Below are 15,527 nucleotides of genomic sequence, written 5' to 3' on the forward strand. Positions count from 1 at the left end.
CTAAATTAAGTAGATTTAACTCAATGTTCACCAATTTTAATTTAATCTAGTTTTATATGCTTATAGATCATATGCCCCTATGAGTATGAGAACCGGGTACAATCCTAGGACTTTCAAATCTATGACACAAAATGCTTCTACATTCTTGGCTGATGTCCCATACCAAGCATGCTCAATTCTAGGGTTTCCTCTAGCTCTCGTTACTTTCTCCAAATTCACTTGAAAAACCTCAAATCGTGCCTTTTCCATCAATGTATGAAAAGGTCCAATGGAAAAGACGCGGTTTGAGATTTTTCAAGAGAATTTAGAGAATGTAATGAGAGCTAGAGGGAGCCCTAGAGTTGAGCATGCTTGGTACGGGACATTGGCCAATAATGTGGAGAGCATAATGCGTCATGCATTTGAAATGCATAGGATTGTTCCCATTCTCAGCCTTACAAGGGCACATCTATATGCCATATAAAACTAGATTAAATTAAAAACAGAGAACATTGACAGAAAGCATACCAAAGTCATATGTTAACTTTATCTTCTACTCTNTTTAATCTAGTTTTATATGATTATAGATCATATGCCCTTATGAGTATGAGAACCGGGTACAATCCTAGGACTTTCAAATCCATGACACAAAATGCTTCTACATTCTTGGCTGATGTCCCATGCCAAGCATGCTCAATTCTAGGGTTTCCTCTAGCTCTCGTTACTTTCACCAAATTCTCTTGAAAAACCTCAAACCGTGCCTTTTCCATCAGTGTATGAAAAGGTCCAATGGAAAAGACGCGGTTTGAGATTTTTCAAGAGAATTTAGAGAACGTAATGAGAGCTAGAGGGAGCCCTAGAGTTGAGCATGCTTGGTACGGGACATCGGCCAATAATGTGGAGAGCATAATGCGTCATGCATTTGAAATGCATAGGATTGTTCCCATTCTCATCCTTACAAGGGCACATCTATATGCCATATAAAACTAGATTAAATTAAAACCAGAGAACATTGACAGAAAGTATACCAAAGTCATATGTTAACTTTATCTTCTACTCTAGAATATCCAGATATTTAATTACTAAGTATCAACAATCACCATGACTATTGAACCCCTCCTTCACGTTTCCCCCAACTTGATGTATAGGCCAAGATAAGAAATAGAAGATTACTAATTTATAATAAACTAAACAATTAAACTTGAATCAAAACTAGAAAACTTAATCCTAAAGATCACGTTATTCAATTTAGTTCTTCGTATCCACAATCTCAAAATCTTCAGTCAAAACTCTCTCAAATACAAACTCTCTCTTACTTGATTGTGTTATGCTTGAATATCTCTATGTAAGTGCACAAAAATAATTGTAGAAAACTCTACCGTATTTGTAGGCACGAAATGTTTCCTTCTTTAGGTTGAAGTTGGTGACCTCTTACTGCTTCCCTTTCCTTGTAGCCTTAAACTAACTCCCACGTCTTGTACTTTGTTCACCGTCTTGAAATTCTTTCTCTACAATAAAACTTCTTCTCCTAATCTACTTGGACTATGTCTGGGAGGAACATGGTTGTGGAACTTATTTCTTACATCTATTCTCCTATTTGTCACACATCAGAATCTTCCTCGATCCAAAACCTTTCTTCTATTACGAAAGAGGTCTTTTAAATCTCAATCAATCATTATATCAAACAACTTACCATTTTATGTTGCATCGAGATGGAGAGATTAGGATTGAATGCTGACATCTTGACCTTTAATGGAACTCTTGATGCTATTACTAATTAAACTCGTGCTAATATGTCAAGAGATGAAAGAAGAGATGGTACTATCCAACAACTTGGACATAGCGATTCTACATTAGTTGAAGCCACTGTTGAATACCTCTCTAATCTAGATTTTACCATCGCTTATTGTCGTAGAACTTCTATCTCTTGGCACATTAGCAGGAGTTGAATTACTAGCAGCATTAAGAGTTCCACTGAAGGTCAAGCTGTCAACATTCATCTGAGGTGCAACAATAAATGATAAGTTGTTTGATAGAATGATTGGTTGATACAACCTATTTGTCAATGTACATGTGTAAATTTGCTGCCTCTTTCTAATAAAAAGGCTACAACATAGTGAAAATACATGTATGTAAACAAAAAAAATAATCATAAACACAACCTAAAAAGAATTATGGCTACCTAAGGCAAGTAAAAACACATAGAGGTGGAAAAAAACATATTTCACAAGGATTATAAATACATATCTACAGTTACTTGTACTGGTATTTGAATTACAGTTATTTCATAGAAACTATTTGCCACCACCATTTGGAAAGAAATGTCACATTTCACAATAATGTTAAATACATCTATAGATACTTGTACCAACATTGGATTATAGTTAATTAAAAGAGTTAAGGAGCCATTTGGTATGGGAATGAGATAGAGAACGTTATCCCGTCAGAGTTTATTCGATCATTGTTGTATAAATGATTGGGTAAATAATTCTGAAATGTCTTCCTTGTAGGAAATATAGAAGGAGAATACTATGCGCAAGTTTTATATAGGCTACTTAAGGCCACTTGAGATGATTAGAATCATCAATTACATCTCTATTTATACTAGTAAAATGTAAAACTAAAGGTCTTGCACAAATAACTAGATACATGTATCACAATTATCTAGATACATGTATTTCAAACTCCTGAAGGACTTTTTGAAAAACTAAGAGAAAACATTGGAAGACTAAACATTGATGTGGATTCATTAATTCCAACACTCCACCTTAATGCATTTGCTTGACAACTCCAATGCGTTCTCGCAGATAGCAAATTTTTTCTCTAGGAAGTGCTTTGGTGAAGATGTCAGCAAGTTGTTCTCTTGTCTGGCAATAATGCAAATGAATTTCGCCTTTCTCTTGTGCTTCTCGGATAAAATGATACTTGATGGAAATATGCTTTGTTCTTTCATGGTTGACTGGATTCTTGGTAATTGCAATTGCCGATTTGTTATCACAATACAGAATAGTCCCTCTTTTTTATTTTTCATCAATGTCTTCAAATATTCTCTTAAGCTATATAGCTTGAGAAATAGCCTTAGCTGCAGAGACATATTCTGCTTCAGTAGTGGATTGAGCAACAACACTTTGCTTTTTTGAGAACCAAGAACAAATACTTGATCCAAATAAGAAAGCATAACCAGAAGTACTCTTCATGTCATCTATACTTCCAGCCCAATCACTATCAGAATAACCAATTAAGTTCAAATCTCCACCAAATTTGTACATTATCCCATAATCCATTGTTCCTTGCAAGTAGCGTAGAACACGTTTTGCAGCTCCAAAATGCACTTGGCTTGGTTCTTCTATGAATATGGATAATAAACTAGCAACAAACATAATTTGGTCTTGTTGAAGAAAGATATAGTAGGCCTCCAATCAAGCTCCTGTAAAGTGAGCTATTAGTTTTGTTTTCTCTATCATCTTTTTTGAACTTCTCATTTGCTGCTAATGGTATGGCCACAGACCTGCAATCCATCATTTTGAATTTTTGAAGAATACTTTTAGTATACTTCCTTTGAGAAATAAAATTCTTTCTTTCACTTGAGAAACTTCGATTCCCAAGAAATAATTTAGCAACCCAAGATCACTCATTTCATAGGCTTGCATCATATCTTGCTTGAATTTTTGCATCATCTTCACATCATTTCCTGTCAAGACTAGATCATCCACATAAAGATAAACAATGATAATGTTCTTTGTTCACATACAAGTGGCTTCACTTTTACTTCTCTGAAAAATATTTTTTAGAAAGTATGTATCAATTTCATTGTACCAGGCTCTTAGAGCTTGTTTCAGCCCATACAAAGCTTTTTTAGCCTGTACACCTTCTCTTCTCCGCCTTAAACAAAAAATCCTTGAGGTTGCTCAACCTAAATCTCTTTATCAAGTTTTCCATTAAGAAATGCAGATTTAACATCAAGTTGAAATTCTTCCATTTCTTTTGTGCGCAACAACAATCACAGTTCTAATTGTTTCAAGACGAGTAACTGGAGAGAAAGTTTCATAAAAATCAATACCGGGTTTTTGTGTGAAACCTCTAGCAACCAACCTTGCTTTGTGCTTTTGAATATCTCCTTCCTGATTGAATTTGATTTTGTTAATCCATTTTAGACTTACAACTTCTCTTTCTTTGGGTATAGCCACATGCTCCCAAGTATTATTTTTTCCAGTCATCCAAATTTCTTCTGTCATGGCTTTCTTCCAAACATCATGCTTTATTGCCTTCTCATAATTTTTTGGCTCAACACCAGCAAAGTTACATCTATGATAAATGTCACTCAACATTTTTGTTCCTCTTCATCATCTGAATCTGGGATTTCTCCCCCTTGAGGGGCATCTTCCTCTTGTTCATCCTTTTCTTGATTTGACACATCTAAAGATATGATAGAAGTATTCTCTATCATTTTATCCTTCCAATTCCATGCTGTTTTTTCATCAAAAATGACATCTCTACTAACAACAAGTTTGTTAGTTTTGACATCAAGAAGCCTATAGCCTTTTGTCACATCACTATAACCAAGAAATATACATTTTTGACTTTTTTCATCCAATTTTGTACTTTTCTCAGCAGGTATATGAGTATACAAATACACCCAAAAAATTTAAAATGACTTATAGAAGGTTTCATTCCACTCCAAGCTTCAAATGGTGTCTTGTCCTTCAATTCCTTTGTCGGGCACCTATTGAGGATGTACATTGATGTATGCACTGCTTCTACCCAAAAATATTTTTGCAGCCCTTTCTCATTCATCATAGTTCTGGCCATTTCAACAATTATTCTATTTCTTCTTTCAGATACACCATTTTGTTGAGGAGTGTACCATGCAGTAAGTTGCTTATGAATGCCTTCATTTTTGCAGTATTCTTCAAATTTTTGACTTGTGTATTCACCACCTCTATCACTATGAATGGTTTTGATGCTGTAACCTTTTTCCTTCTCAACAAGGGATTTAAATTTATTGAATGTTAGACCGGCCTTGTTGTATGGAGCGGAGTGTTGGCCAGTCAAGAACTCACATGTCCAGAAAATGCATGTTGCGGAGATGAGGATGTTGAGATGGATGTGTGGGCACACTAGGAGTGATAAGATTAGGAATGAAGTTATCCGGGAGAAGGTGGGAGTGGCCTCTGTGGTGGACAAGCTGAGAGAAGCGAGACTGAGATGGTTTGGACATGTGAGGAGACGGTGCGCAGAAGCACCAGTGAGGAGGTGTGAGGGGCTGGTTGTAGAGGGTACGCGGAGGGGTAGAGGTAGGCCTAAGAAGTATTGGGGAGAGGTGATTAGACAGGACTTGGCTCAGCTTCGCATCACCGAAGACATGACTCTAGATAGGAAAGTGTGGAGGGCACGTATTAAGGTTGTAGGTTAGTAGGGCTAGAGTGTTGTCCTCCCTTGCGAGAGTATGGGTTGTTAGCGTTTGTAGTAGTCCGTGCCTTTCTCTTGCAGTTCCTGTTTGTGTTACATATAACCTTCTGGCTTTTAGTGCGTTTCACTTCTCTCATTGTTTTATTGATGTTGTTGTCCCCTGTTGATTAACTATCTTTCTTATTGGATGTGATGTTTTACACGATGTTTTTCTCGCCTTTTCTTGGTTTTGATGTACTTGAGCTGAGGGTCTCTCGAAAACAGCCTCTCTACCTCTACGAGGTAGTGGCAGGGTCTGCGTACACTCCACCCTCCCCAGACCCCACCTAGTGGGATTTCACTGGGTATGTTGTTGTTGTTGTTGTTGTGAATGTATCAAATGCTTCTGACTTTTCTTTCAAGAAATAAACTCAAGTCATTCTTGAAAAATTATCAATAAATATTAGAAAGTACCTTTGACTTCGAAGAGATGGAGTCTTCATTGATTCGCAAATGTTAGTATGGATTAGTTCCAAAAGTACACTTGCTCTCCAAGACATCCCTTTTGGAAAAGACTTTCTATGTTGCTTTCCCATTATACAACTTTCACATGGATCCACCTCAGTATGTATCTCAGGAAGGCCTTGCACCATGTCATTTTGCTTGAGAAGCTTCAAACCATGAAAATTCAAGTGACAAAATATTTTGTGCCAAATCCATGAATCATCTACAACTTCATTTTTGATGCATTGTAATGAAATTGTAAATGAAAGTTTCTTTTTATCATTTGTACTTCAACAATGACTTGATTTGGCTCAATTTTATCATAAAATCTGGCAATAATTATCTCGAAACACAAGAGAATAACCATTTTCCATGAGTTGACCAACACTAAGTAAATTTTCTTCCATGTTAGGAACATAAAGAACATCATGAATTTGCTTAGCGTTCCCTTTTTTGTTGATTGAAATGGTACCTTTACCTTTTGCATCAATAAAGGCTCCATTCCCCATTCTCACTTTAGTAGTAATAATATTATTAATTGAGAGGAAAACATTTTCATCTCTAGTCATGTGATTGCTACAACCACTATCAACATACCATTCATTGCTTTTTGTTGAACTATCAGATTTAGAAGAAAAGAAAAGGTTTTCTTCCCCTTCTTCCTCTTGTTTTTCACAAAAAAATTGCTTGCTCCCGTTTCTTGTGCCAACAGTCCTTCTCAGTGTGGCCAAACTTTTTACAAAAATTACATTGGGGCTTGCCTTTGTGCCAATATTTTTCTGCATTGTGATTAGTCTTTTTGCAAACTTTACGAAAATGACTAGAACTTTTCTCACCTTTTTCTTCAACCTTCTTAGAAGATTCATCATTATCCTGCTTCTTTTTTGGATTGTAATTCTTCTTCTGTTGATTTATTGAGAATTTTTGAAAATTCTCATTTGTTCTAGACTGGAAAGTCGTCTCTTTGGGTTGATCTTCACGAAAAAAAATTCTCTTCTCATGTGCACGAGACGATCCAACTAGCTCTTTGATGGAAAGCTTAGAAAGATCTTTCGTCTACTCATTGGTAGCAATAATGTACTCATACTTTTATGTGACACTAATTAGAATCTTTTCCACGACCTGTCTGTCAGAAATTGTATCACCATGATTTCTCATTTCATTGACAATATTCATGACTCTTGTGCAATATTCATCTTTTCCAGATTCTATCATCTTCAAATTTTGAAACTCTCTTCTAAGAATTTGAAGATTTATAGTGCGTACCTTTTCCTCACCATACACCTCAGTTTCCAAAGACTCCCAAGCTTGTTTTGGAGTCTCACAAGTAGCATTTTTTTGCAAAATATGCTCTTGAGACTCCCATTTGGATTTTTCTCAAGGCTTTTGCATCTTGACGATACTTAGCCTGAAGATATTTCATCTCTGCTGCTTTAAGTTCACCATCATTTTCTGGCTCTTCAAAGCAATTTGCAACAATAGTCCAGAAACCTTCAGCTTTCAAATATGTTCTCATTCTTATCTTTCAGTATTCAAAATCAGTTCCATCAACAAATGGAGTAAGAACAACTGAAGAATCAGCACCTTCATTTGTTTTGGATGACATATTTTTTTCGTCACCTAACCCCAAATTAAGAACGAAAACCTGCTCTGATATCAATTTGTAAGAAATATAAAAGGAGAATACAATATTTAGAGAATGCTCAAGTTTTATATGGGCTACTTAAGGCCACTTGAGATGATTGGAATCATCAATTAAATCTTTATTTATACTAGTAAAATGTAAAATCAAAGGTCTTGCACAAATAACTAGATACATGTATCACAATTATCTGGATGCATGTATTACAAACTCCTAAAGGACTTCCTGAAAAACTAAGAGATAATATTGGAAGAATAAACATTGATGTGGATGCATTAATTCCAACATTCCTATTGTGGCTTTATGGCCTGAAATTCCTCAGAGTACATGTTAATTAGCATTGTTATGCATAGAATTTAACCACGAGTCTGCAAAAATTGTTTGGCGCACAGTAGAGTGTTTCATTGCTTACAAAGTGATGGTGGCCTAATATGTGGATCTCTTACTGGAGTTGTTGTATTAGAAGCGGATGCAATTGTAACATCCATGGGAGAACCATTAAAACTCAAACTTAACCGTTCAGAAATATGAATGGATCTTACCATTGCATCAACTTCTAATGTAGAAATTCCCATAAGAGAGCCACAAATTAGGCCCATCATCACCTTGTAAGCAATGAAATACTCTACTGTGTGCCAAACAATTTCTGCAGACTCAAGGTTAAATTTCATGGATGACAATACTACTAAAATGTACCTTTGAGCAATTTAAGGTTACCCAATGGTAAGTATGGGAAGTAGAAATATAGTGTCAAGAAGTGTATGGAGCAAATCTCTACCACACTAACGCAACTGTTGGTTAGTATTTAATGTTTTAAGAGGAGCACTAGGAAAAGTACTTGTTAGGACCAAAAATAATCAGGTGTCAAGGTAGCAATGCAAACCTCGAAAGACCATGAGTAAGAAAAGAAACGAGAAATATACCAAAAGACACAAATAATTAATGTGGTTTAGTCAATCGACCTACGTCTATAAGAGAAGATAAGCAATCCACTATATAAAAGAGAGTACAAAATATGGAGAGGAATAACCTCACACAATTCCCTCGGAATACAAGGAAGTTCACACAAGTGTTACGTTAACACTTGTGTCTCACAAATTCTCCCCCTAAACAATGTTGTAGAGGAGAAGGCTACAACTTCTAATACGCTATGCTTGTTGAAGTATGTGGCCATCTCATCTAAAAGGTTAAGAAGTTATAGAGGACTGATTCTTTTTTTTTTATGGAGCACAATTTTATTAGTTAATTATATTCTCAATATGCCTCAGTACGTGCGAACCTGATTCTTTTTTTTCGTGGGTCAAGCACATAAAAATTCTTTTTGATATGATTGGTGTCGATCCCACGGTCTCTTCTTGCTCTGATATCATGAAGTGTGTTAACATCTCATCAAAAATCTTAAACTGTTAGAGAGAGCACATTTTTATTAGTTATTTATATTCTCAACAATGCCAACGAGCTAAGGGAAAGTTTCTGCCCTTGGATTGACCAGGTTGACATCACTAACTACATATATGTTCTATATGCTATTGAGCGAAATCTTGTATTGCATTTCAAGTTAAATAAGTATTCTAATTCTTGGAACAAGTCACTCCAATATTAGTCCCGTTTCTGAAATTTTGTGTCCATTGAGAAGTTAGGTGAATTTATGTTATGCCTACTTTATTCTCTTCTAATTTGTTTGTTTGTCTTTTACGTAATATTTCAAATTACTGATAATTTACTATATATTGGCTATAGCCATGCTAGAGCTGTTACAGTCTGCCAAACTGGCTGTAGAGGAAGGTACTACTAAATAGTGCTAATGGCCACAACATGATCTACGCCAAGCTACTATCGACTGCATAGTACCAGCTTTGCAAAAGGTTGACTTGAACTGACAAGTAATTACTAGAGATGCGAATGATTGTTGAACTTGCAGCTTAATCCTAATTACGTCTTAAAGATATAGTACGATTTTACTGTTACTCCTTCTCATGACCTTTAATATTTTAGTCTTATTATGTATTCTTCTTTAGACTTTCGATATCTGGACTATTCTTGGTTGAACGTTAGGTCCGAAGGAATGTAGATGAGATAAAGCTGGTAGTCATGGCCAATTCAAGTCAAACAAGCAAACAACTAAGAGAGCAAAGGCTGAAGACTTTTATTCCTATGAAAGGGAATTTCTCAGGGAGGAAAATGAGCAAGAAAAAGAAGTGTTTGACCAAGTGTATTTAACATAAGATTGTTTCTCATGAATGAGTGGTAAATCTATTTATCATTAAACATATCTTTGGCATTATAAGGCGTATCATTTTGAAATCTTTATATGCTAGTGAAATATTGGGTACACTAATCAAAATATTCAAGTAAATTCTTTCAATTTGTCTTATATCTCATTCTTATTAACTTCCCCACCTGCATATATTAGAAGCAAGGATAAAACAGCTGAAGAAAGGACAATATGTAACACCCCATATTTAGAGAAGGGAAAATATTCACTTCTTAGTCGACTCGGCAAACTAGGCGATCTGCCAAATGGACCCTTCTCGCCTTTTGGCTTGATCCTTGATGTCTTGCATTCTGTAACTTTAAGAGAGCTAAGTCGAGCTCGCCGTTCTGATTTGCAGGTCGCCGAAGTCGACTCCCCCATCGCCTAAGTTGACTCAATCCCTAAGTCAACTTACTATAAAATTTAGCAAGCTAAGGGATCATTTGGCAAGTCGCCAAGTGCTCTTCGGCGAGCCTCAACGAGTAGTCTTTTAAGTTTTAAGTCAGGGTTTTTTGGGTCTTTTCAGATTTATTTTAATCCTAAACTACGTCGTTTTACCCTTCATCTAAAGACCTATATAAGAATTCTACTCTCAAATTTCCCCAACTTAAATCATTCTTCTAAGAATCCAAAAGAAGAACAAATCTCCTCCCCCAAAATATTTCCCTCAATTCCTCCATCTAAGTTAAGCATTGGGCTTTAAGGTATGGTAGTTTTCATCCATGGATTCCTTCATCCATGGAGTTCCCCAAAATCTCCAATTTCAATAAGGTAGAAATTCCCAATTGTTAGGGTTTTCTTCAATTGTCTTGATTGAATTATGTTCTATTATGCCTGAATTAATGAAATACCATGATTTTTATGATGTTTCCCCATGAACCCATTTAAATCCCATATTTCCTGTAACACCCAAAAAAAATTGAACTAAGACTCGAACCCTCCTTCGTTGTGAGTAGGATTTTACAAAGGAAATAAAAAAAATTGAGTGTTAAGGTCACTATATGTAGCACCTTGAGTTCAAAGAAGAACTAAAGAGAGTTCATTCAAGTCATTCCTAAGTTCCTTTAAGTTTTGGGTCAACTTCAAACAACCATAAATCTCAGTACAAGTTGGGTTAGGTGGGCTACAAGGTATCCAATGAAATCTTTGAATTATCTTTCCAACGCCGCAGAGTTTGCTAAGTTTTGAGGTCGGATGATTGAGATATGCCCTTTTGAAGTCACGCGGTCCAAATAAGGAAAGTTACCCGAAAATAGTAAGGGGTATTTTTGTCTTTTCCTTACCTAAGCAGATTTAATTCATTTTTAGTAAGGTTTTAAGGGTCTAATACTATTAGGTTCAGTTTTATAATCCTAATATATGCCTAGGGTTTTGGTTGAGAGTTCAAGAAGAGAAAAGAAGAGAAAATAGGAGAAAAGAGGAAAGGATCAAGGCATTCATCAAAGTTCTTAAGTTCTATTGCGGATTTTTGCCATGGATTTGATCCCTAAGAGGTATGTAAGCTTCCATAGTGTTGGGTTTGTTCACCCACACGCCAATCATGTTATTTTCAGCGTAAATTTCAATCTTGGAGTTGAAAGATTAGAGTTCTTGATGAGTCCTTGATATGTGTTCTTGAAGTTCATTCTAAATCTTGTTGTGTTGGGGTGTTGATGATTTATTGAGATGTAAGTGAGTGTTTTGAGGGATGTATTTAGTAGATTAGAGTATACTTATGCTAATTAATCGAATCCAAGTGATTGGGGAAGAAGCCGTTCGATTCTAGGCTAATTAGGGTGAGAAAATGAGCAAATAAATTCGTTGGGTTTTCTGGGTTGGGGCCTTGCGCGTCGCACCAGCCAGATCACCCCAAACCCTCTTCTGAAGTTTAGGGGCTGGTGCCCCGTGCCACTCAGTGCGTCAGGGTCGCCTGCCCATCCAGTTTGTCATCGGTTGTTCCGTTTGAGGTCGTTTAAAAGGCACATTCACTCCCTTTCGATTCTAACTACTCTAAGCTACTTCTAGAAGTTCATGGTTTACCTTCAGCAAGTAGGACAACCCTTTTTGGTATGGGAGACACTGGGGGATCATGTTATAGCTCATATGGTATCTACGTCGGTTAAGGCTAATTTCCCACAACAAGATGAATAATGAACTAAGGTTACTTCAAGACGTATCACATATGAGATTAAAGGTTTTCAAGATGATCCTAGCTTGCATTGACCATGTTTTATGAAAAATATTTTCTAACTCCTACTATGTTATGTTTTAACTTGGTAATTGCATGTTATGAAATGAAATATCCCTTTTAGCATGTTTTAAATGTTTTTATGCATGGCTATCATACTTGGTGCATTTTTGTACTAACACATACTCTTGCCTACATTTTCCCCAAATGTAGGGTCTGACAGTCAGGATCATCAGTTTTGTGGCTAAAGGTTGACTTGAGACATTTTTGAGCTTTCATGAGTCCTCATGCTTGGAGGACGGACTTTTATTGTTTTAGTTCCTTTTCATGTATTTCTCTTTTGGAAAAGATGTATGGGATCAGGCCAATTTCATTCAATTGTACTAGATGGCTAAATGAGACATAATGTCTAGATTTCCTCTTTTCTTTATAAAGTGTTTGGTCTTGAATATTGTTTTACTCTTATTGTTCTATTTCTTATGTCATGAGAGCTAAGTGGCTTGTATGGAGTCCTTCGGGATTCTATACGCCATGTTACATCTAAGGTGGTACCCCTGGGTCATGAAACAATAGTAATTGACATCATTGATGATGTTGCAATGGCAGAACCATGTTCTTCGTCAAGGTGTTCATACTTTAGGACAAGTAAAAAATTAAACCTTGTTTGTCAGATTATAAAGATTGGCTACAAAATAGTCATACCTCAATTATTGATTTCTACATAGTGCTCCAAGTTGTTCATACTTGTCACGCCCCGAGGCTACACCTTTGACGTAACACGTGACCTAGGATTACGAGTGACCCCAAGCTAACCCTGAGTTGGCATATCATAAACATATAAATAATTTACTAAAATAGAATATACTATATGGATGCTTAAATCAAGAGATAAACTGAAAAGATGGGGAATACCCAATACTATCTGAATATAAAACTGAATATGAGTTTAATAACAATTAAAAGATCAAACTCAATCTAAAGATGATTCTAACTATGTCTGAAATAAGCCTCTAACTAACTAGAGATGCTCGGACATGCCCCAGCTAACTTTAGTAAAACTAAAACTAAAATAAAGAGTCTGAAATAGAAAACATGTCAGTTGTCCTTGAAGAATAAGGACTCACCATTGATGCTGCTGAATAGGGATCGAGAACCAATCTACACGTGATCTGAATGCTGAAGAGTTGAACCTACATCACGAGAAGATGTAATGCAGAGTATACGTCAGTACTTGAAAGGTAATGATAGTACATGATAGAATAAAGCTGAACAATATAAACATAACTGAACAAAGTAATAAGAGTAATGATATAATTTGAACTGACTATAAATACTGAAATATACTGAAGACTGAGCTAACTAAATGCAATGACCAAGAATATAACATGATGAGACTGAATACTGAACTATAACTGGTAACATGGTCAATGCACTAGAGTCTGACTTTGGGAGCTACTATTAACCGACACAAAGCCACAAGAGCTATCCGCGGAGTCTGATGTATACTCCTCATCGAGAGGACACAATATACCTTGCTAAGGTATAAAGGCATGGCTGGCGTGATCACTAAATATGGTACCCACAGAGGGGACTTATACCTATGGGGGGACATAGTTCTGGGACTATGAGGGTGACTGACCCTAGTCCACTAGGTGTTAAGCCTATTCCCAACATAATATGTAAGTAACACATTATAACTGAATTTTTGTATTACTGAATAGGTCAAAATACTGACATGCGAATGGAAAATGCAAGATTTATGTACTGATAATGAAACATTCTTAACTGGGTCATGTATGTCACGCCCCGAGCCTACACCCTGGACGTGGCCGACACTCGAAGACCATTGCTGGCCCCCAAGCGAACCCTTGTCCTGGCTTACTTAACTCAGCGGAAACCTTAACTCAACAGAATAACTCCATGCAATGAAAGATCATAAAACAACCTAACTGATAAAATCTGGCCAAAAAGGCAACTCGAGTCTCAAAATAGAATATGTATATATATATACATAGATGAGAGACTCAATACTAACTGACTGACTGTCTATGAAGCCTCTATAATACTGAGATGGATGTTGGGACAGACCCCACAACATCCTAATAAAACAAAACTAGGAAAACAAAATAACAGAGTCCTCCGGAATGCAAGGAGGCTCACCACTGACTCTGGAGTGCTCAATTGGATCAACGGCGTGCTGGATGCTGATCCTGGGTACCTGTGTCTGCATCATAATAAGATTCAGGCCAACTGGCATCAGTACGTGGAATGTACGAGTATGCGAGCTGGACAACTAAACAACAACTTAAGCTTGAAAGGGATACAAAAGAGAACTTACCTTGGCTCTATTCAACTCATGAGTAACTGAACTCAGTATAAAGCAATAAGACACATGCAATATATAAAGCTTATAAAACTATTTAAAACATGACTTCAAAAATCATATTTATAATATCATAAAATACCATGCTCCCTCTCAAATTCTACTTGTGTAATACATGAATGAAGTCCCATACCCCCATCCATACTAAGCAGAACCCCTCGAGGAACCATGCAATTTCTACTGTAGGAGTTTCTCTAACCGACAACCACCACTAGAAGCCTAAGTGGTGATACAATGTTGTTACCATCACGCTGCCAGACTGTCCTATACTTTGCCGTCATATAGAACTACTTTAACTTTAACTTGTAGATCCACTAGCTTAACTTACGTGATCATATAAAAAGTATGACCCGTTAAATCCCATGTTGGCTACATGGTTCTTATGGAGGGTTGAGTTAATATGAACTTGTGTCCCCAATTCGATGCTCAAGACTACTCCCAAAAATACTTTGGCTCATAAGTGTTTTAAACACACTTTCTTTAGTTTGAATTAACTGCTCAAACTACCCTCTTAAAAGAAGTAATTGCTCTTGAAAACTCTTTCTAAAAAGAACATATCAAAACCATATTTTAATATGATCATTGATGATTCGGGAAGTCATACTGCATAAACATTGATGGTATATCTAGAGACCATATTGTTTAAACATTGATGACATACTCGGTTGTCATACTAATCATGTTTTAGAAACTCTTTCGCAAAACTCATCTTTTCTTAAAAAGAGACAGTACTCAAACTGCTCAAAACTCTTTTGGAAAATCTCAGTGTCCTCTCATCTTAAATGTGAAAACATTTATAAACTTCTTTGGGAATACTCAGTTCCCTAATAACTTTTGAGAAATGAACTTGACTCTATACTCTTTACTTAACTTGAAACTCTATACTCTTTAATTAACTTGAAACTTGAGCCTAAAAAAATGAAGTTAAAACGTTCAATAAAGACTCTTGAAAAACTTTAAAAACTTGCTTTGACTTACCTCTTAACTTCTAAGCTTGACTCTAACTTCACTTGACTTTGATCCTAACTTTCCTAGAATGGTATTATGGATTCAAGGGTAATGATCTTATGTTTATGGATGAGTTCTTGATGTACCTTAGAGTGTTGAAAACAACTATAAAACATAGGTACATTACCAAGGAACATGTATGAAAAAGTGGGGAAGGAATGGGAAGGATTGGCGTCCTTGGCGCTCTAAGAGGCGCGGGGAG

Source organism: Solanum stenotomum, chromosome 3 (assembly GCF_019186545.1).
Source record: "Solanum stenotomum isolate F172 chromosome 3, ASM1918654v1, whole genome shotgun sequence".
Classification (NCBI taxonomy): Eukaryota; Viridiplantae; Streptophyta; class Magnoliopsida; order Solanales; family Solanaceae; genus Solanum; species Solanum stenotomum.